The following is a 22,266-nucleotide window of genomic DNA, read 5'->3' as shown; positions in this document are numbered from 1 at the left end:
TTATTTAGCTGGCAGTAGTGGCGCTCGCTGTATTGCAGTAGTTCCAGTAACGAAGATTTTTGTGAGGTAAGTGATTTGTGAAAGGTATTGGTTAATGTTAGTCAGGGCCATTCTTTTGTAGGGATTTTTGAAAGTCAGATTGCGTTGCGCTAAAAATATTGTGTGTCAGTTTAAGCACAGTCTTCTATAATTGTTCAAAGGGGACGTTTCAACAGGTAGGATTTTTAAATTAACATCCAGAACGTAGGTACGTTTGAAGATTTTATTTCGGTTGTTCCAATGTGACGCATGTACCTTTGTGAACTAAAAATTTCTGAGGACGCATGCTGTTACAGCGTGATTACCTGTAAATACCACATTAATGCAATAAACGCTCAAAATGATGTCCGTCAGCCTCAATGCATTTGGCAATACGTGTAACGGCATTCCTCACAACAGCGAGTAGTTCGCCTTCCGCAATGTTCGCACATGCATTGACATTGCGCTGACGCATGTTGTCAGGTGTTGTCGGTGGATCACGATAGCAAATATCCTTCAAGTTTCCGCACAGAAAGAAATCCGGGGACGTCAGATCTGGTGAACGTGTGGGCCATGGTATGATGCTTCGACGACCAATCCACTTCTCATGAAATATGCTATTGAATACCGCTTCAACCGCACGCGAGCTATGTGCCGGACATCCATCATGGTGGAAGTACATCGCCATTCTGTCATGCAGTGAAACATCTTTTAGTAACATCGGTAGAACATTACGTAGGAAATCAGCATACATTGCACCATTTAGATTGCCATCGATAAAATGGGGGCCAATTATCCTTTCTCCCATAATGCCGCACCATAAATTAACCCGCCAAGGTCGCTCATGTTCCACTTGTCGCAGCAATCGTGGATTTTCCATTGCCCAATAGTGCATATTATGCTGGTTTACGTTACCGATGTTGGTGAATGACGCTTCGTCGCTAAATGGAACGCGTGCAAAAAATCTGTCATCGTCCCGTAATTTCTCTTGTGCCCAATGGCAGAACTGTACACGACGTTCAAAGTCGTCGCCATGCAATTCCTGGTGCACAGAAATATGGTACGGGTGCAATCGATGTTGATGTAGCATTCTCAACACCGACGTTTTTGAGATTCCCGATTCTCGCGCAATTTGTCTGTTACTCATGTGCGGATTAGCAGCGACAGCAGATAAAACACCGGCTTGGGCATCGTCATTTGTTGCAGGTCGTGGTTCACGTTTCACATGTGGCTGAACACTTCCTATTTCCTTAAATAACGTAACTATCCGGCGAACGGTCCGGACAAGGATGATGTCGTCCAGGATTTTGATCACAATAACCATACATCAACACGATATCGACCTTTTCCGCAATTGGTAAAAGGTCCAATTTAACACGGGTAATGTATCGCGAAGCAAATACCGTTTGCACTGGCAGAATGTTACGCGATACCACGTACTTATACGGATGTGACTATTACAGCGCCATCTATCACAAAGCGAAAAGGGTGGAGCAACTGAAACATTCATATTTCTTTACGTACTACACGAATATGTAATAAAAAATCGGGGTTTCTATTTAATAAAACGCAGTTGATATCCGTGTTACCTATGGCAACGCCATCTAGCGGTCCAACCATAGCGCCATCTGGTTTCCCCCTTCAAGCTAGACGAGTTTCGTTTTTTGTAGTTTTCTCGTTTGATGCTTATTTCATGAGATATTTGGTCCGGTCACTATCTATGGACCACCCTGTATATGCATATACTGAATAGTAGAAGGAATACAAGATGAAATTTGTAAACGATTTGGGAGTGTATAAGGTACGAAATCTAGTACACAAACTGACCGTTCTGGCTGCAACAATGACTGTATCACCAAGGGACACCAGTGCTGAGTTTAGATGACAGCCGGCCAGAGTGGCCGAGCGGTTCTAGGCGCTACAGTCTGGAACCGCGCGACTGCTACGGTCGCAGGTTCGAATCCTGCCTCGGGCATGGATGTGTGTGATGTCCTTAGGTTAGTTAGGTTTAAGTAGTTCTAAGTTCTAGGGGACTGATGACCTCAGAAGTTCTCCCATAGTGCTCAGAGCCATTTGAACCATTTAGATGACAGATACGGGTACGATATTCCATACTGCCAGAACCCATCAGTGGTAGTGACTGGCTAGTGGGGGCGTGTCAGTCACTCGGTAACCATGGCCACACTGTCCACTGGGTGACAGATCCGGACGGGGATGACTGTTAAACATCCTCGGTATCAAGATACGTCAGCACAGCGAGGGAAGCGTGCACTCTGGCGTTATCTTGCCGAAAGATAACGTCACCGAGGCCTCAAAGGTAGAACACAGCCAGCAACCTCTGTACCACAACAATCTATTGGCTACTGTCCAAATTACGACGTGCCCTAGATCGTCAGCAGAGGAAACAAAAGTGACACGTGGTGGACGGCAGTGAGGCATCATGGTAGTCTGAAGATTGCACCAAGTCAGCATGCCATAATGTGGCAACATTTAAACGTCGCCACTCAACTACATAATCTAGAACATTTCAAAACTCGAAACGCAATCACTGTGTTGAGTGGGCTACTAGAGACTGCAGGTACATTAACAAAATTTTCATGAAATATCTTGGAACATCTTTCGAAATTATGACGCTGGGATACAGGTTCACGCTGAATACAAAATGTAGATAGCATCACTCGTAACTACCTCGTGCAGTTGTGTAGAAATGCTTATCATTTGCATAGCATGCAACTGTTGCATTTGTAATGGTCTGCAGTGTAAGTGAGTTAGGTTGCAACTTCTTATATAAAACTGCTGAGTGGCTCTAGAATTTCACTCACAATATACAAAACACAATAAAGAAACAATTAACCACTTGAGATGTACCTATTGGTTATCTGAAATGGCATCAATATGAACACACGGCAATAATATAGAACGCCAAATCCATAAATACAGGGTGTTTCAAAATGAACATACCGGTTTTAAGGCGTTGTAGCATTTATTACGTTCAACTTGCAATTGTAAATAATACACTAAATGAAAGAGCAACTCAAACAGTTTTATTTGTATACCTGTGCGCAACGGGAAGAGTATGGAATGACAATGAGTGACTGAAAAACGTGTTGAACGAGTGCGAGTCTTGCACGCTAAGCCGCAAGAAACATCCCCGCGGAAAGTTTATGGGCCTTTCTTTTTCGGTGAATCAACTGTAACTGAAGTTTCTTATCTTGATGTGCTATAGCCATGGCCCGTGCCTCAATGGGAAGAAGCTGAACAACACATCTTTATTTGGGAGCAAGATGGTGCGCCACCTCACGGGCATAACTCAGTACGCGACTGGTTAAACGACGTTGTATCCGACCAGTGGAGTTGGGCGCAAGGGGCCAGTTGACACAGCGTATTATGCATGACCCCCACGTTCACACACGATCTGACGTGATCATGTGTATGTGACTCAGGCACCAGCCGATCTATCCGACTTTAGAAACAGTGTTATTGCCAAGTTCCTACTGACACATTGATCAAGATTTGAGAATAGCTCGCCTGTCGACTCGATATGTGGTCGGTGTCCACACCGAATAATTGTAAAAAAAACTGTTTGTGTTTCTCTTTCATTTTATTTATAAATGTAAGGGGAATGTAATATGTGCTACAAAGCCTTAATACACGTATATTCATTTTGAAACATCCTTTACTAAGCGTACTATAATCGCTCTCCGTTTGTATGCATTTATTTAAAATATTGATTGTAAAAGATAAGATCAGTATCAATGACAAAGGAAAATTCTAATTTTGACCAGCCCAAATCGGCGAACCCTATATTGGCAGCCTATCTTTAACACGATGATGTGTGACAGTGAAAAGATGATCAAAAGTTTCGATCGGTATTGAGCTTGTACTTTAAAAAGGAATTGGACTTCATAACGAAAATTCTAAGTGAATATGGGTTCTAATACTGATCGTGGAATATGCCCTTGAAGCTGCGACAGTGGCAGCCGATGAATTGTTTTGTCGTATTAAGATCACCGACGTAGAACAATTATTCCGACTAATTTTCTCAAAAGTATTTAAAAATCTGATTAGGACAAGGAATGTACGGAGTGACAAACAAAGTTAACATTCGTTACATTGTAATCTAAGCTAAATCTTATATCATGAAGGACACAAACTTTTATAATTCATCCGATCAGGATGAACGCAACCAAGCAAGAGAGCAGAAAACGATGCTGGAGGCGCCAGAACTTGAATTCGAACAAGGAACTAATTATATACAGTAAGAGGACATACTTATAGAAAATTCATGCTATGAGACTGGGAATGCTATGAGACTGGGAAGCTGTGAAGATGATAATAAAATGTGGGATTACAGTAGACTTACCTTGTGGTCGTTGGTTGTCTAAGGTTGCATATCCAATGATCCATCATGTATTCTTCATAAATAACAAATAAAACGTTGAGTATTGTTTCTTTATATTTATTTGGTACTGCAGTGAAATATCTCACTGTCGCCACCTTCACGATAGGCAGAAACAGTGCAGTGCAGTCTTGAAAAATTTGAACATCTGCAGCCGTCAGATCATCTGCTTGCTTCTCCGGTCGATACCGTATCGAGACTGCTGCTACTGCCCCCGCTCAGATGAGGCATCCGTTTTTATTCTAATGGTTTGTGACCTCACTTCAGTGGTCTGAGACAAGCTCTTATAAATACGACGTATCTTATGAATCAAATTAAGTAACACATAATTTTAAATTACCTTGATTGCCAGTTATGAAGGTAATTCAGTACATTCTAACGACATTGCGTGACTAAATATAAATTAACGGTTCTGGAAGTATGGAAATCCTTTTTTAATATATGGGAGAGTGTTGTACCTTGGTGCACTGTTCAGACTTTCGTCTCTAGCCAGTCCTGTAATAGAAATTTAATTTGTTTTCTTTATTTCATTTTTATGTGCTACAGTTTTTTTTTCTTTTTTGAAGTTACAAAAATCATTCCGAAATTAAGGTTTCTCAAAACGTGAAAAAATTTCCAAGATACAACATCGTCATGTGTATGCAGTACCTCAATTAAACACAAGTTTTACAGAAAATCTCTTGCTAATTAAATATATTTTGAAACTGCAAGTTTTTGAGAGGTAACTCAATTTACCATTTTAAAGAGAGGTAAAATTATTACGACATTAACGAAACACAATTTGCAAATATCTCGTGTTCCACGGTAAAAAACCTTCTTCTTTGCCAAATAGCTTTAATATATAATGCAGTACCTAAATACGAGTACATAGAATCCTAAATATTTACAAATGCTGCAAAAGACAAAACATCATGTCTAGCAACAACAAAAACTGTGGAGAATGGGAGAAACTGTTTATGATGGCTTCAAGTGCGCATTGCCAGGAGTGATTGTAGAATCGCTCTCTAAAGTGAAGTAGCAATCAAAAAACATCATGTGTTTAATGGTACACTGTCCTCCACGTACAACACTCCTTTTTTATTTCAGCGTTTTGAAGAAGTCAAAAACAAACGAAATAAAAATCAGACACAGTATTATCGTGATGTATGTCGAACGATTCAGTTTGAACAGAGGATTACGGAATTGAATTTGAATTTTGTGCAGGCAAAGTATTACAATAATTGTCAATGTGTTTTTATCCATGACTTAATTAATGAATAGTAATTAAAACATCGTTTATTTAATGATACTAATTTCCTGAATTGAGGTTTTTGGCCTCGTGATTCAGTTATTTCGAAACGCTTTTCTAAAATAGCTTCAAAATTAATATTAAGTGTGCCCTATATCAATCTATGCAGGGTTAGTTTAAGGAAGGTACTCCTCACAAAATCTAATATGTCACACACATAGGTGGTGCTTCTGACTTCCAGTATAAGTTAGTACAGGTGGTGATAATTTACGAAACAGAATTCTAAAACCGTAACTAAAACCAGATGAAGACAAGTGATGAACTAAATAGAAGCAAAAAGTTCGACATGGAAATGGAGTTCCTTATGGAAATGGACGGATAGTTTTTGAAATAAATTTATGTAGTGGCCGGAAGTGTCTAATATGTTCGTAAATACACAGATTTTTCAGTTTTCACCTGAAGCAGTCGATTTGGAAAACAATCATCTGGTCGCAGCCGATATGAACAGAACAACCATCACGATAAAATTATATTACAGACTTTCACCACCACAACTGAAGGAATGACAATGTATCCCTTAAGAATACTTTGAGTCAAATACCACACTGGCAATCCTACGATCACTGGCTAAATGGTTCAAATGGCTCTGAGCACTACGGCACTTAACATCTCAGGTCATCAGTCCCCTAGAACTTGGAACTACTTAAACCTAACTAACCTAAGGACATCACACACATCCATGCCCGAGGCAAGATTCGAACCTGCGACCGTAGCGGTCGCGCGGTTCCAGACTGAATCGCCTAGAACCGCTTGGCCACCAGCGGCCGGCTCCTACGATGACTGGTGTGCTGCATATCATGGACGGGCGGTTTCTACCGCCACCTGAATGCTCGAGGGAGCCCGGATATCGAATTTGAGTTGTCGTGTGCTGCGCAACTTCGTCGAACCGTGCTGCAGCGTTAGCAGTAGTGACTCCCACTCAGTGTCACTGTGCAAGCAGTTATCTCTGCGAGCTCGGAGCTGTAGCGAACTGTGTCTCGCCACTGCTCGCACCGAAGTCTCTCCTCTAAAGTCCAGTACTTAAGATTCCCCAGAAAGATGCCTCCTCCTGTGTTCTACAATGTTTTGAGAAGTGAATGTATACATCAGATTGGCTAGCTCATGTTCTTCTTCCCGCCGATTGAATTATCTACCAATACCTTTCGCAACCATTCCGAAACTCCGTCCGTTCTCACTCTTAAAGGAAGTGCACCCTCTACAAGAAACATGTTGACTGAAACCCTTCTTAGAATGAGTTACGCTTTCTCTGATATATTCTCTGACGGTCACGTCAGTTTGCCTCTTCTGTCTTTGAAAAGTGCCTTTCCTCGGTTTATTATCTGCTTTCCTGTTGCTGGACAAGACACGAGTTGCGTGAGTGACTGTCCCTTCCGGTCAGACAATGGCAGTTAGAGGCCCTCCTGCTGTGGTATACAATGTCTGACGCCAGACTCCTCACAGATACTGACGACTAAGGCGCTCTCTGCATTGGGTCGGTATTGTAGGGTGACAAAGCTCAACTGCTCCCCCCCTCCTCTCCCCCCCCCCCACAGCCACCCATCCATCCACCCCCTTGTGTCTAGGCGGCAGGAGTACCGTCTGTCCAATACAATCTTCAGCCGATTTACAGTACACAAATTTTCACAGTTACAAGGACGGGTTGTCTCCAATGGTTGTCAAGTACAACTTAATTTACCTGTATATCAACAGTCAAACCATCTTCGTCTGGGAATCGTCTCCTATGCTGCAGGCAGCCATCGTCACTAGACTGTATTTTACTGATTAGAGACAGCAAATGCCTTTTCTCATAAGGGTTATCTTTTATGTATGGAAACAACTGAAACTGCCCCAAGGCTATATCTAGTACATAATTTCACTATATTTAGAAGCTCTGTGAGAAATTTTGAGTTGAATATATCCTCAACACAACTCGGAGGTAGCCTATACGATGTAGTGTTGAAAATGTTCTCGGGCTTCAAGCCGCATCCGTGGTTAAAGTGCCATGATGTATCTCCACGGCCACTGTGTTGTAGTACGGCTGTCGTTGGCTACTGGTATGCCCATATATACTCTAGCTGCTTGCTATGACGTCACTGATGCTCGCGGGATATGTGGGTGTAAGTCAATTCGGCTTTCGCTGGATCGCGCTCCGCACTGAGCTGCTGGCCCCAGTCTGTACTAAGGATGTTATTGGCGATTTCATGTTTCGATTGCTTCTTTACTTACATAGTGCCGTTTAGAGCAACAACAAAACTGACCCAGTGACCGTTTTCTAGAGTTTTGCTAAAGCGGATCTCCCTGGACAGAGTAGGCGATAAAAAGCCTCACGCTCCTTCCTGCGTTGCTCACCAGTGCGTACTGTTTGTCCGTCATAAGACTAACCACACTGCAGACCCCAGGTGTTCTCAGACATGGTGAATCTTAAACTGGGTAACTAACGGATTTCTTTCGTAGGCCTGAATTTCGATATGGTTTCGTGTCTATTTAGCATGTAGCTTATCTTACCCGACACGTAGCCACAGATTATTATTTCTTCGCAGCCGTTGCCTGTTCCTGAAGAACTTGCGTAGGTGGCTCACCTGAAGGGGCAGGTTATCGGCGCCTGGAGTCGCCCATGCACGAAGTACCAATGTTTGCAACGCGGTGCGCTTCCGTGCCGGGTGACCACGGCTGATGGCGTGCAAGTACAGATGGGTGTGCATAGGTTTTAAGTAGACGCTGTAGCCCAAAAATACATTTCTTTTCTGGCTGTCGAGGAGGTCGAAGGAGGACGACACGTTGTCTTATTCTACTTGCATGATGATGTTACTGATAATGCTGTTGAGAAGTTCGAAGAACTCGTAAAGCTTTTTACATCCAAGGACCCAAATGGAGGACGTGCCACAACATACCGAAAGAAACACAAAACTTTGTTGCACCGTGTCTAATGCAATACCCTCTAAATTCTCCATTAAGGAAATATCGGTCTTCCCATTGCAATACCGTCCGTCTGGTCGTAATATTGGCCGTTGTCCAAAAAATAAGATGACTTAGGAGTATGCCTATGCAGTTCGACCACTTCACAAACCATGAAATGGGTTACTACATCCAAACTGTCTTTTATAGGCAAATTCGTAATCCATATCAAAACTGACCATAATGTTACCAAATCTAAACCGATTAACTCAGCTGATAAAAACGGATCAGGTTTTGAGATGATGTTCACAGTGACCCATAAGTGTAGCGAGGAGATAGACCAAGCACTTCAAGACCTTTCATGTCGGTGAACCACTATATATACACATGGCACCTCTCCTAACAAGAGAAACTCCCCATCGCTACCCCCCCCCCCCCCCCCCCACCGCCCTCAGATTTAGTGGTAAGATGGCACAGTGGACAGCCCGTCAAACACTGAACATAGCATGAAAACAAGAAGAAGTAGGTGTACTGGACTGTGAAAAAAACAAGCATAATAGAAACAGTGAACGGTCCAAGAACAAGAAGTGTAATAAAGAGAAGCTTTAAATACAGAAGTACTCATGAGTAAGTGCTTTGGTGATGGCCTGCGAAACCAGCGAGGCGTGTTCAAAACTCTGTCGTGCCGCTTATAATTTTCTTTTTCTTTCTGAATATTATGAGACTGACGTTCATTGAAATCTTTGTTCTCTTTCTGCAGTCTTGGTAGCTGTCTTTCTATACATTGGTTATAGAATGTGAGTCATTTGGTAAAAATACGTTACCGTCGCATGTAAATCTGATGAATAGGGAGAGCAGGCGATATACCACACAGACGTCTTACAGAAATGAAAACAACAAATAGAAGGGCGTGAACTATGTTACAATAAAAGAATTCAGGAGTCAAGACTTCCAAAACGGAACACAATTTCAGAAACATTAAAAACGCATGTTTTGACAGAGGGCCGAGAAAATGTGTGATTGTGCAACTGTTGCTTTCATTTGTTTCAACTTATGTAACATCAAATTATTATGTTTTCATTACTTCCTTGGGAGTGACCATATTCATACGAACACTTGTATCGGGCACGGAGGCATATCTCACCACTTACCAGTTGTACAAATTAGGTGCGTTGATAAGAAATTCCTATCATGTGACACACGCACTGTCACTAATACCGCGTATAACACACCGGACGTACTTTCTCGTCGAGGATTCGTTTGCCTTGTCGCCTCGTCGTCAAAGGTTTGCGGTTCCCATTTGAAAGCCACTTCATTTAGGCTGTTAATAGAGTAGTTGTGCAGAACCAGATGTCATCGTAGATTCCTACCTTACACATAGCTGTTGTAAAAGGATGTCACACCACGTTACAGACACAAATTTACATAAAGCGAAGAGTGAGAAAAAAAAATCTGTCATTCATAGAGGTTTGAAAACGGGTCGCCTGTTTGGTAGCCCAACACCGTAACCACTTTTCTTTTCTTTTCATGAGCAGAAAATTTTTTTTCAGAATGATGTTTAATGCATAAACAACTGAGTTCATATTGCAAAAATATGTTAGTAAAAATAAAGAAATGCAAGAAGTATACCCTTAACTACTGAGAACAATACTAAATTTGGAAGAGGTTTAACAAGAAAAATCTAGGTCTTGACTTAAATGAAATAAGTACAACACACTTTTTGATTAATTTTTATTGGGGACCCTAAAGGGGAACAGCACAATTCATACGAATAACGAAAAATACTGGAATACAATGGTCATTAAAATCAGTACAAAATGTATAAATCCAGCTGGAGACTAACCTAAAGTTGGTGTTCAATTTGCACACAATTGCTCTCGCCCCCTGAAGTAGAGCAAACAAGGCCGGGGCCAAGATAATTCCACTTAATCACGTCGCAATTGCTTTTGCACACTTCTCTATATTACCGTTTATCTCCTTGGACCGTTGACTGTTTCTTTTTTTTTTTTTTTTTTTTTTTTTTTTTTCACGGTCCAGAGTGGCTTCTTGCTGTTTTCGTGCTTGAACTTTGTTAAGGTTTTGACAGGATGTCCACTGGGTCCTTTTACCACTAAATCTAAGGGGGATGCGATGGGGAGTTTCCTTTCTAAGATTCGCTACGTGCATTTTCTCTGGTGTGTCGGCCGATATTTGCCGTATCGTTTATGCATTGTGTAACTGGGATCAGCCCAAACAAATACTGCTCGTCACGTCTATCATGCGACGCCCAGCGTCGACGTAAGACGTCGGTTTGTTTCCCTTTACAAACAAAATAATTTTAAATGCTGGGTTTTACATACCCATTCGATGGAGGTGTCCCAGATTAGTCTAGTGCGATATTTCTGCGATCGTTATATATTAACAGACACAGCAAAACAGGAAGCATAAACAGCACTCCAGCGGCGATTCGGCAGCGCTGCATTCTTGTCGGTACAATTCAGCACGGGCCTAGACAGCGCCATTACTGCTGAATAATGATTAGTTTCAGAGTTTAGGCATTGAAACGTGTTTTCGGTGTTTCTGTATTTTCTTCCAACAAATGGAGGTTAGCGCAATGTCCGAAAATTCATAATGACCAAGATGGTATCTTAAGGGGGGACGTTGATGAAAAACACACACTATTTCAACAATGCACCAAATCCACAGTGTTGGATATATGGCAATGAAGGTTTTTACCACGCTTTACATGAAAGTAACATATTTACATACAAATCCTTTGAGTATGTATATTCAACTTTTATTTGAATGAAATTTTATTTTCAAAAAATATAGTATGTTCCTTTTTCTCAGAAAGTATTCAAGAGATTTCTACAAAAATTTCTCTGTTTCATCTCTTAATATGTTGTATGATTCTGTCATGAGGTTTTTGCAATAGGTCAAATAGGAGAATTTTCAAAATTTTTTAATTATAATTCCGCAAGTACAATTTTAAATTCATGTAAAATTCCAAGCACTTTGCCCCATACCTCAGCTTGCAATCAAAATTTCAAAATTTGCTCTTGAGACAACATTTATTAGGTTTACCGAAACATGTGTACAAAATTTCATAATTGTAACATTCATAGAATCTGAGGAAAAGGTACATAAACTTTAAAAAACAAACTTTTCAGGAAACGCAATTTAAAGTTCAACCTAACTTTTTTCCTTATTTCACTTCTTCAGTAGGCATCACATTTGTATTTTGGGTTGTCTTTCCCCATCAAGGCTTCCCTTCTTGTTTCTTGTTGTCTGTGTTCTTTCCTTTACCACGTCTTCAACTTTTTCAGCTGCAGAGACGCGCTGTAAATCTATTTTTCTCAGGATTTACTGAGTAAAATTTCCCATCTTGAAGCCCATTCTTTGAAATATCTTCATCCTCCCGACGTTTCCATCATTAAATACAATAAATGCATCATAAGTTGCAATACTGACAACTGTAGTAGATGCAATTGTGTTTTTTGGCATCGTTTCCATATGAGTGAATTTAGAGACTCATTTGGATTTTGGGTTTTGCCATGAACACACTTTTTGAGAAGTGCGGGATCGGCCAGAAACCTGTAAATGGGCTTGACAAGATCCAGGATACAATTTGGCAGTCTCTCCTTGTGAATGTAGGGGTTGTTATCCCTCTGAGCTTGGCGTGGCAGAGAGGCCACGTCTCAGTTTTAATTAATTTTCAGGCACTTCGGAAGCGAGTTCAACATTGAAATCTTGGGAACTTCTTGTCCATGAGTTGTACTAACAAATAAAAAATAAATCGAAGATTGACATTATTGGGCACATTTATCAACAGCCCTCCTGAAGTTCGCGACTGAACCTATTACGCACCACCTCTGAATAATAAAAATTTAATTGGTTTGCTTAATATTGGCATATTAGTGTAATAAATATTCACTGAAAAAAAGCGAGATACAGGATGATTTTCCCCCCGTGTAAAAACTCTGGGGACTGATCGATGAAAGGATATGGAACAAAAAAGATCTAATGATATTATGTCGGGAAATGCGTGGTTTCCGTGCTAGAGACTATTTATTCAGTCATAGTTTGTTACAGAGAAGGCGATCTAATACGCGCTGTACTATGGAGCCACAGTTACAGTATGCATGATTTCCTCCTATAGGGAGGTACTGTCCCTCATATGTGATGCCCTTGCGCCCTCTCCTGCCTTAATCATTGTTATATTGTGTACGAATCAATTCTCTTGCTGACTCGGCATGTAGTGGATATGATACAGCGATGTACACAATGGTTCTGTATTCGAATCGAGAGCCTGTGGGCGTGGTGTTTACTTATGGAAAGGCAACTGGCAACAGGCAGCAAGGTTGTATCAGGAATCCTATCCCAACCCACAACAACCACAGCATGCAGGGTTTTGCAACAGGCTTTCACCGTTTCTCTAAGACAGGGTCGTTTCAGGAAGCATGAAACAATGAAGGACCTACCCGAAATATTCGGAAACCGAACTTCTAGGAAAATGCGATTAACACCGTGGAAAGCGACCGCTGGTCAGTACCAGGCGGTCGGCCCGCCAGTACAGGGTAAGCCAGACAGCCAGACGACCGTGCGAAACATTCTCCATGACTACCCTTATCACTTACAGCTTGTGCAGGGTTTACTAGCGACAGACTTTTCACATCCGGAGTACTTTTGTTACTGGCTTCTTCACCAGGCAACCACAATTCCAGGATTTGTGTCCTCCTTCCTATTCATAGATGAGGTCAACTAAACATGCAGTGGTGTCTTCACCTTTCATAAGAGTCCTCTGAGGTATGATATGCAGAACCCTCATGGTATGGTGAAGGGAATCATCAGCAACGCCAGGAAAATTGGCGACAGTATGTTGGGACCAGTCTTCCTTCCACGTCGCCTAACAGACCAGAACTATCAGCCTTTCTTATGAGTGACTATACCCCCCACCCCCCTTGCAGGAAGAAGTGCCCCTGACGATTCGAAGGGCTATGTGGCTGCTACATGACGACGCTCCAGGCAATATCGCCGTTAACGTCCAGAAGCATCTCAATCGTGTCTTCCCTGGTTGATGGATCGGAGTGCAGTCTCTCATTTGTCTATTCACAAGTACAGAGTAAAATCCATTTTTATTCATGTAGAAAATTGGGGATCTCTGGAGTTTAGCTTGGGAAACCTAATCCACGAGAGTGGCAGTTCTGAGGTTGCACTTGATAATGGACACAAGAATTAAGAAAAATCAATACACCTTCATAGGATTCGTGGGCCTTCAAAAGCACCTGAAAATTTAATAATAACAAGAATCTGTAAATTCTAAAGAAAATGGGTTTAAGCTGTAGGAAAAGAAGGATAATAACATGAGAGGTGGCATCAGCTCCCTCTCATATTTCTATCTTTGTCTGAGTAGTTCGATCTTCCTCTATAATAGCATGCGGTGAAAAGTCGCTATTCCTTCACACGTGGACTTCCCACGCAGCGTCTCTCGTCACCCGGGTGGTCTGGTGACAGGTGGGCTCTGCTGATCTTGTAAGGCTTAAGCCGACGGGTGTGAGGGAGTGGAGTGAATACTTTCCACATGCCGACATTGTCATAAGAGCGGCGGAGACACGCCCGCAGGGGCCTGAAGGAGCGGCTGGGCTAGAGATTCCGTTACTTCGCAGAAACTTAGCGAAAACACTTTCTGGCGGGCTACCAACGTGGTGTGGGAAAGACTTGTGTTCCCAGGCAGTCTTGGCGGGCAAATTCCCGCGTTTTCTGCAAAATCGTAACTGTGATTGGCTTGCTCAGGGCATAGCTCCATGACGTAGCAAAATCGGCGCAGAAATTGGCACAAAGAATCTCCATTGATGGAACAGTAGTGCTTCGGCAATAGAGTGGAATTTTCCGCCGGTTTTCGAGTTGCTGATTGGAACGTTTAACCACGGCCACTGTCATGGGGGCGGGAATGTTCTGTGTTCAGATTGTATGGGTGCTCTAGTGAGAGTTATCTCTCGCCATTCGGTCGGAGTAGGTTACAATTCTGTGCTCTCGCTGCTCTGGACAGCCTGCCTTCCGTTGGCTGTCTTATATACTTTTATTTAATTGTAACTGTTTGATGAAGTTGCTTAAGTTCCGACTTCAACGTAACTTTCCGAGTACAGTTGGCAATTGAGCGTTCTGCGTACAGGCAGCCTACGTTGTCTGTCTTGAGCAGTTTTGGCTAAAGTTGACTGTATCGCAGTTACTGTGTGACTTTGCTTGTTAAAATCAATCACTGTACAGTCAGTGTTTGTGTGGCTAGCCTTCTTCGCCTCCCTCAGAGGCGCATTTGTATTGCTAGGAAGTCTTTAGTCTGGAACAACCAGATCAAGATAATTTGTTTCGGGCTATACTCATGACATTATCATCACCAGGACGGGATGTCGAAGCAACCAGCCATCGCCTCCGGTACGCTGGATCGTGTTCTTGCAGTAAAGAAGACAGCTTGGTAATGTATGTCCGCAGCACCGACAGATTAGGGATTTTCCTAGGTGATAATCAGAGCTCAGCAGAGCGCGCCTGTTCGTCGTTTTCTTTGTTCTGCCTTGGGTGTTCATTGTCTGAGTTCTCACTACTGTAGCAGCAATTAATGTTGAGTTGGCTGTGTTTCTCTTAAGATTTGAGTTGCAAGGAATTGGCTCTACATACCACTTCGTCATAAATGTCACAATCTAGTTTAGGGACAACTTCACCTTCACAGCATTTATTTGAGTGTCCAATTTCAGCCGGTTCGATGTATTGTAAATGTTTCATCTGTTTTGTTTATTATTTTGAGTTTAGTCATAATATATCATATTGTTATTTTGGACAGAATTGTCATTATGTTAATCGGTAGAGCAACCCTTTCATTTCTAACTGCGTTAATGAAACTTTCCCTTATTTAACTTATTTATCAAATTAAATTATTGCAGGTGCTAAACTCTTTTCTACTCCACTTTCAGGGTCGATTACAGTCAGTTCGCGTTTCTTTTTAATCCATGTGCAACAGCAAAAGTCGGAGTTAGAATAGGGGGGCTTGGAGCATCATTTATATATGAAGATTCTAGTAGAATTTAGTGGTAAATACACTGCTAGCCCCGGTACCTCACATAAAATGGCGACCCATAGCCTCGGATCGTTCATGTGAACCACTTATAAGCAAACAGTATTCTCAGTACAAACATTCAGATTTTTTTTCTGTACTTTTTTTTAATGATTAATACTCAAGTTCTTTTTCTTGTACTTCCGTGATTAGTTTTAAGTAGCGGCGCATGATTACTGTTTTTGCTTTCAGCGTATATATTTGTTTGTTTGTTCATTGTTTTACGTGTTTGTTTGATGTGGTGTCCGTACCACATCACACTTTGTCGTGTTTGTGTGCAGTTTCTGTGCATGTAATTACAGCGTTGGAACGGCGTTGTTGAAATTTTATGTCGATGTGGAAAAATATACGGAGTACATTATTACTATTGTGCATTTTAGATAAAATTGTTTTTCATGAATGATCACGAGAAGTAAGGCCCGACTATTATCGAGCGAAGCTAAAACAAAAGAGGATAGCATAATGGATAAGGGGCAGTTTACTGACGGGAATAGGTTCGGAGATGAGATGGGCACATTTTTAGCAGGACAGGACGACAGGGTCATTGATGAGGAAGGTGATTTGGACTTGATCTTAGAGCAACGTCGCGGCCGTGTTTATGATAGTGAGGTAGAGGATGAAACAGAGACAGGCACACAGGTTGAGACGGTAGCAGAAGTTTATAATCAAACGAACGAGAGCAGACAGGGGTCAGCTCGGTCACGTCAGAGCTCTAGCGCCCAGGTGTCCAGAGTTACATCGCCCATGTGTGACGATGATCAAAAAGATGACATAAACCCAATACTGAGCTTCCTACGATCAATGAAAGAAAAAGCTGACGATCAACGCAAGAAGGAGAAGGAAGAAGATGAGAAACAGCGTAAGAAGAAGAAGATGAGAAACAATGTAAGAAAGAGAAGGAAGAAGATGAGAAACAACGTAAGAAGGAGAAGGAAGAAGCTGACGAACAGCGTAAGAAGGACACTGAGGCAATAATTTCGCATATAGGGGAAATTCGTGGGGAATTACTAACAATAAAGAAAGAATGTGGAGAAGTAAAACAAATGTCAATGGCTGCACTAAACGTAGCAGGCCTGGCCAAAACGGCAGCAACAGGGGCAATGAAAGTCGCGGAAGCAACTTCTAAACTCGCAGGTCGCTTGCGACGTGCGACACAAGCCCACTCAAAATCCCTAGCGTTCTTAAAAACTCAAGGTAATATCGCGGTTACGAACACCACGAAACGAATAGAAGAAGTAGAAAGTCAGATAGCAAAACTAGAGCGAAACGGCACACGAGCACTGCGCGTTCGCATACCAATGATGGAGTACACAGAATTGTGTCTCTGAGGAAAAGCCCGCCGTCCTCTAGCCCGATGACCGAGTGCGGAACTAACAATGCACACGTAGAAACAGCGAGTAATAGCTCCAATAATTGTAGCCCACTTAGGAGAGGGAATTCTGAGTGCCACTTCCACTGTGATAGAGAGGTTGCACATCACAGTTATCAGCAAGATAGATCAGGACACTCAGCAGACGTGCAAGTATCGGAAACGAGTGACAACACCAGTGCGAGGTTCAGACAGGATTTTGATCACAATCACTTGCTGTCGGTACTAAAATTCCAGAAGTTCAAAGAAAATGGAGGGTCGATGCATCCGAAGAGCTGGGTGATGCAGTTTACAAATTCATTACTGGCATCATGGCCAACACAGACAAAATTAGAATTCATGTGTGGACACATCGAAGGCCAAGCCGCGGAAAAGATGCGGGGTGTGGCAGCGACGTCTCGGACTTGTCAGGAATTTGTTGGTGCATTCCTGCGGACCTACTGCTCAAAGGAAACGCAAGACAGGATTAAAGAGCAAAAAATATTTTGTCCTGAACTGGAAGTGCCCGGGCATAGGAGCGCAACCAAATTTCTTGATGATTTACTCAAGAAGAATCAATTTTTAGATAGTCCATATAGCAACGGAGAAATCATTAAATTTTACTTTCCCAATTTGCCAGTTAGGTACCAACAGACACTTGTCGGTAAGTGTGGATCTGACATAGAAGCATTCAAGAGTCTATTGCGCGAACTCGAAATAGTCTTTGATAAATAAGACGCAAAGGACAAGAAGAAGGGGCAAAGTAACAAATACCATGGGAAGACGCAAAGGACAAGAAGAAGGGGCAAAGTAACAAATACCATGGGCCAGGAAGGGAAGACGACAACAGATCGCATAATCGCACTGGTCAGTTAGGAAACCAGGGTTACGGAAGTCGAGGTTACGCTATTCAAGGTTACGCAAACCAAAACGTCAGGGAACAGGGTCAGTCTAGACAAGGAATCTGGGATAGGAGGAATAACGTACGGCAAAGCGACCGTAATTGGAGAGAGCGAATCCAAGGACAACAGTGGAGCCAGGAGATTGAAACTAGACCCGCAAATCCTAATGCACGTCAGAGGAGGGGGAGCTTAACAAGGGATTGACGCCAGACTAGTGCGAACACAGGCCGCCGGAATTTCGCACGTAATCTCCGACCTGGTCAACTACGGATGATAAATTACGAAGATTTATCAGAAATCCTGCTCGAAGAACATAAAACAACTCCTCGACAGGATCGGCAGCCTCTTATCACAGTATCAATAGCTGAAAAGAGTATGAATGCGATAATAGATAGTGGAAGCTACATAACAGCAATATCTGAGGCAGCATACAAGAGGTGCTCTCAGGAGGTGGACTGGCCTGTCCTATCGGTTAAGAAAACCAAAATAAAAGGGGCATTAGCGGGTCACCCAACAAACAAGACTGGAATTCTCTTCCAAGGACACAAAATAGAGTCTAACTTCTGGATCGTGCCAAATCTGGCGATCGACATGATAATAGGAACGGAATTCCTAAATGAGCATGAAGCGATAGTTCATCTAGGACGAGGTGAAGTGGTTTTGAGGAAAGAGAATCCCGTCCACATTAAGTTCGACGACCAGCTGATCCCAGCTCAACTACCGTCTAACTGTGTACGGATAAACTATGCGTGTCAGAAGGACAGAAAGGAAGAACAGGTCGACGTTGCGGGTAGGGGAGAGGACACGGATTAGAATGAAGTCGTTATAATGGGAGAAATAAAGGAGATAAAATGGAAGCAATGAAGAATATAAGGTCCGACCAGCGCAAAGAACTTCATAAATTACTAGTAGAATAAGCGGAGGTTTTCATTCCCAAGACAGGATCAATAAAGAACTTCCAATATGAATTCCGTACACGTCCTCACAACCAGTTTCGTGTGCCACCCTACCCAATCCCCTTGACATATCGACAGAAAGTAGCAGCTGAAATTACGCGAATGCTGAGTGAAGGAATAATAGAACCTAGGGCTTCAGCCTATAATAACCCGTTAAGAGTAGTTGAGAAGGCAGATGGTAGTATTCGTTTAGTCTTGGACTCGCGACAAATTAATACCACAATAGAACCCGAAACAGACAGACCGGAACGATTAGAGGAACTCTTACAAAACTTCCATGGAATATCAATGTTCTCATCAGTTGATCTAAAATCGAGTTTCTGGCAAATTGGGCTCCACCCAAATTGCAGACAGTACACAGCCTTTTCAGCATTTGGAAGATGTTACCGGTTTCGTCGTCTACCATTTGGTTTGAACATTTCGTCTGCCGCATTCATTCGGGGGCTGGACGGTATACTAAGCGATAATTTGAAACGCCATGTCACCAGCTATGTGGACGATTTGCTGATCGCGGAGAAATCTTGGGGAGAGCACAATGCGGACCTCGGTTAACTCCTAGCGACATTCAAGGAATATGGAGTGACTATCAATATCGAGAAATCGAATTTTGGGACATCTTCTGTCAAATTTCTAGGACATATCATCACGGGTGAGGGCATTGCGCCAAATCCCGAAAAGATCGAAGCGAATGAAAAGTTTCCCATTCCTACGGCAAAGAAGCAGTTAAGGGGGTTCTTAGGGATCACAAATTTTTACAACCGCTTCATACATGTCAAAACTCAGAGCAGTCCTAGGTTGCACCAACTTACAGGAAAGAAGATTCCTTGGGAATGGGATGAGGTGGCCGAATTTGAATGGAAAGCATTAAAATTCGGATTATTACAAGCACCCATCCTCTCACACCCTAATTTAGCAGAAGAGCTTTGCATAGTAACGGACAGTTCATACTCAGGTCTGGGTGTCATGGTGTTCCAAGACTATGTACATGAAGGAAACAGGGTGTGGAAGACAATTGCGTTTGGTAGCAGAGTACTAGCCAAGAGTGAGAGGAATTACTCAGTAACCGAGTTAGAGGCGCTGGCTATTGTATGATCGTTTGAAAAATTCAGGTACCTTCTGTTTGGTCGCAAGACGAGGGTCTACACAGACCACAAGGCACTCGAGTTCCTGATGACTGCAAAGTTTAATCACAGGCGGCTCATTAGGTGGGCATCATATCTGCAGCAGTACAATTTTTCGATAGAATATATCCCCGGCAGTCAGAACATTATTGCAGACGCCTTATCACGGTCACAGATCGGATTTGACCACAACATGGAAGAAGATCTGGAGGAAAATCACTACTGCCTTTTCTATATGCAAAAAGTTGCCTTTTAAAATTTTATTACCTGCAGTATGCAGGACATCAAGAAGGAGCAAGACAAGGACCCTGCCCTTGTGTTATTGAAACAGAAATGGATAGACAGAAGACACCCCACCGTCAGGCAGTTCTACCTCTTGCGGAAAGGCATAATCTTCCACCGAAATTCTGCCAATGACACTGAATGGGGGGTATGCATCCCTGAACACCTAATAAACAAGGTTATATGGCATACTCACCTCAGTTATGGACACTTCGGACCACGCAAGTGCAATCTCAAGCTGAGGACCATGTGTTACTTTCGAAACATGGAGCGTCGAATTCGGAGGGCACTATCGGTGTGTAAAGACTGCCAAAAGGCTAAGCACGCCACTGTGAGCATGCAGGCAGCATTATACTCAATCGTACCGACCAAATTAAAACAATTAGCAGCAACAGATTTGATGGGGCCTTTGCCAAGAACAAGAAGAGGATATACTTACGTATTAGTCTTAGTTGAACTAACGTCCAAATACGTTACCTTTGCGGCACTGAAGAGGGCGACAGGACGGACTGTATCACGAGCCCTAATCCGGGACTTCCTACCACAGGTTGGTCATGTGAGTAAAATTATTTCTGATAACGGGCCACAGTTTAAGTCTAAAACATGGAAGGAGACGTTGCGTCGATGTAAAATGATCCCATTTTTATATCATCACACCATTCGAGCTCGAATGCTGCCGAACGGGTTATTTAGGAACTCGGGAACTTGTGCCGTTTGCACTGTAACAAATAGCACACGACATGGGACGTTTTCCTTAAAGACTTCCAGGAGGTGATCAATGAGGCGCCGCATGGGATAGCAAAATTGGCACCCATTACAGTACTGAAAAACCGGATTCCTAAGGACTTGATAACCAAGGTCGTAAACTTCCCACCAAGGGCGCGGACGCAGCACCGAGCCGTAGTGGATTTGGCTCTCAAGAGGATACGGGCTGCAGCAGAGGTCAGGAAGAGACGTGCCGACAGGGGAGCTCGTGTACGACACTTCCAAATTGGCCAATGGGTGCTCGTGAAGTCTTTCCGACGCTCGAACAAACAAAAAATGAAATGCCAAAAATTCTATTCTGTTTACAACGGCCCGTACCGTATAAGGAGAGCAGCTCACCACAATGCTTATGAATTGGAGACGCTGAAAGGAAAGAAGTCCATAGGACTCTACCACATCTCTCACATAAAGGAGTCAGTGGAATAGTAGTAGGGTAAGTGGTGTACATAGTAGAATAGGCAAATACATGAAACTTGCTATAATAATAGTTTAAGTGGTGTACATAGTAGAATAGACAAAATACACTCCTGGAAATTGAAATAAGAACACCGTGAATTCATTGTCCCAGGAAGGGGAAACTTTATTGACACATTCCTGGGGTCAGATACATCACATGATCACACTGACAGAACCACAGCTACATAGACACAGGCAACAGAGCATGCACAATGTCGGCACTAGTATAGTGTATATCCACCTTTCGCAGCAATGCAGGCTGCTATTCTCCCATGGAGACGATCGTAGAGATGCTGGATGTAGTCCTGTGGAACGGCTTGCCATGCCATTTCCACCTGGCGCCTCAGTTGGACCAGCGTTCGTGCCAGACGTGCAGACCGCGTGAGACGACGCTTCATCCAGTCCCAAACATGCTCAATGGGGGACAGATCCGGAGATCTTGCTGGCCAGGGTAGTTGACTTACACCTTCTAGAGCACGTTGGGTGGCACGGGATACATGCGGACGTGCATTGTCCTGTTGGAACAGCAAGTTCCCTTGCCGGTCTAGGAATGGTAGAACGATGGGTTCGATGACGGTTTGGATGTACCGTGCACTATTCAGTGTCCCCTCGACGATCACCAGTGGTGTACGGCCAGTGTAGGAGATCGCTCCCCACACCATGATGCCGGGTGTTGGCCCTGTGTGCCTCGGTCGTATGCAGTCCTGATTGTGGCGCTCACCTGCACGGCGCCAAACACGCATACGACCATCATTGGCACCAAGGCCGAAGCG

The sequence above is a fragment of the Schistocerca nitens genome, chromosome 7, assembly GCF_023898315.1.
Source record: "Schistocerca nitens isolate TAMUIC-IGC-003100 chromosome 7, iqSchNite1.1, whole genome shotgun sequence".
Classification (NCBI taxonomy): Eukaryota; Metazoa; Arthropoda; class Insecta; order Orthoptera; family Acrididae; genus Schistocerca; species Schistocerca nitens.
Note: the sequence above shows the minus strand (reverse complement) of the source record.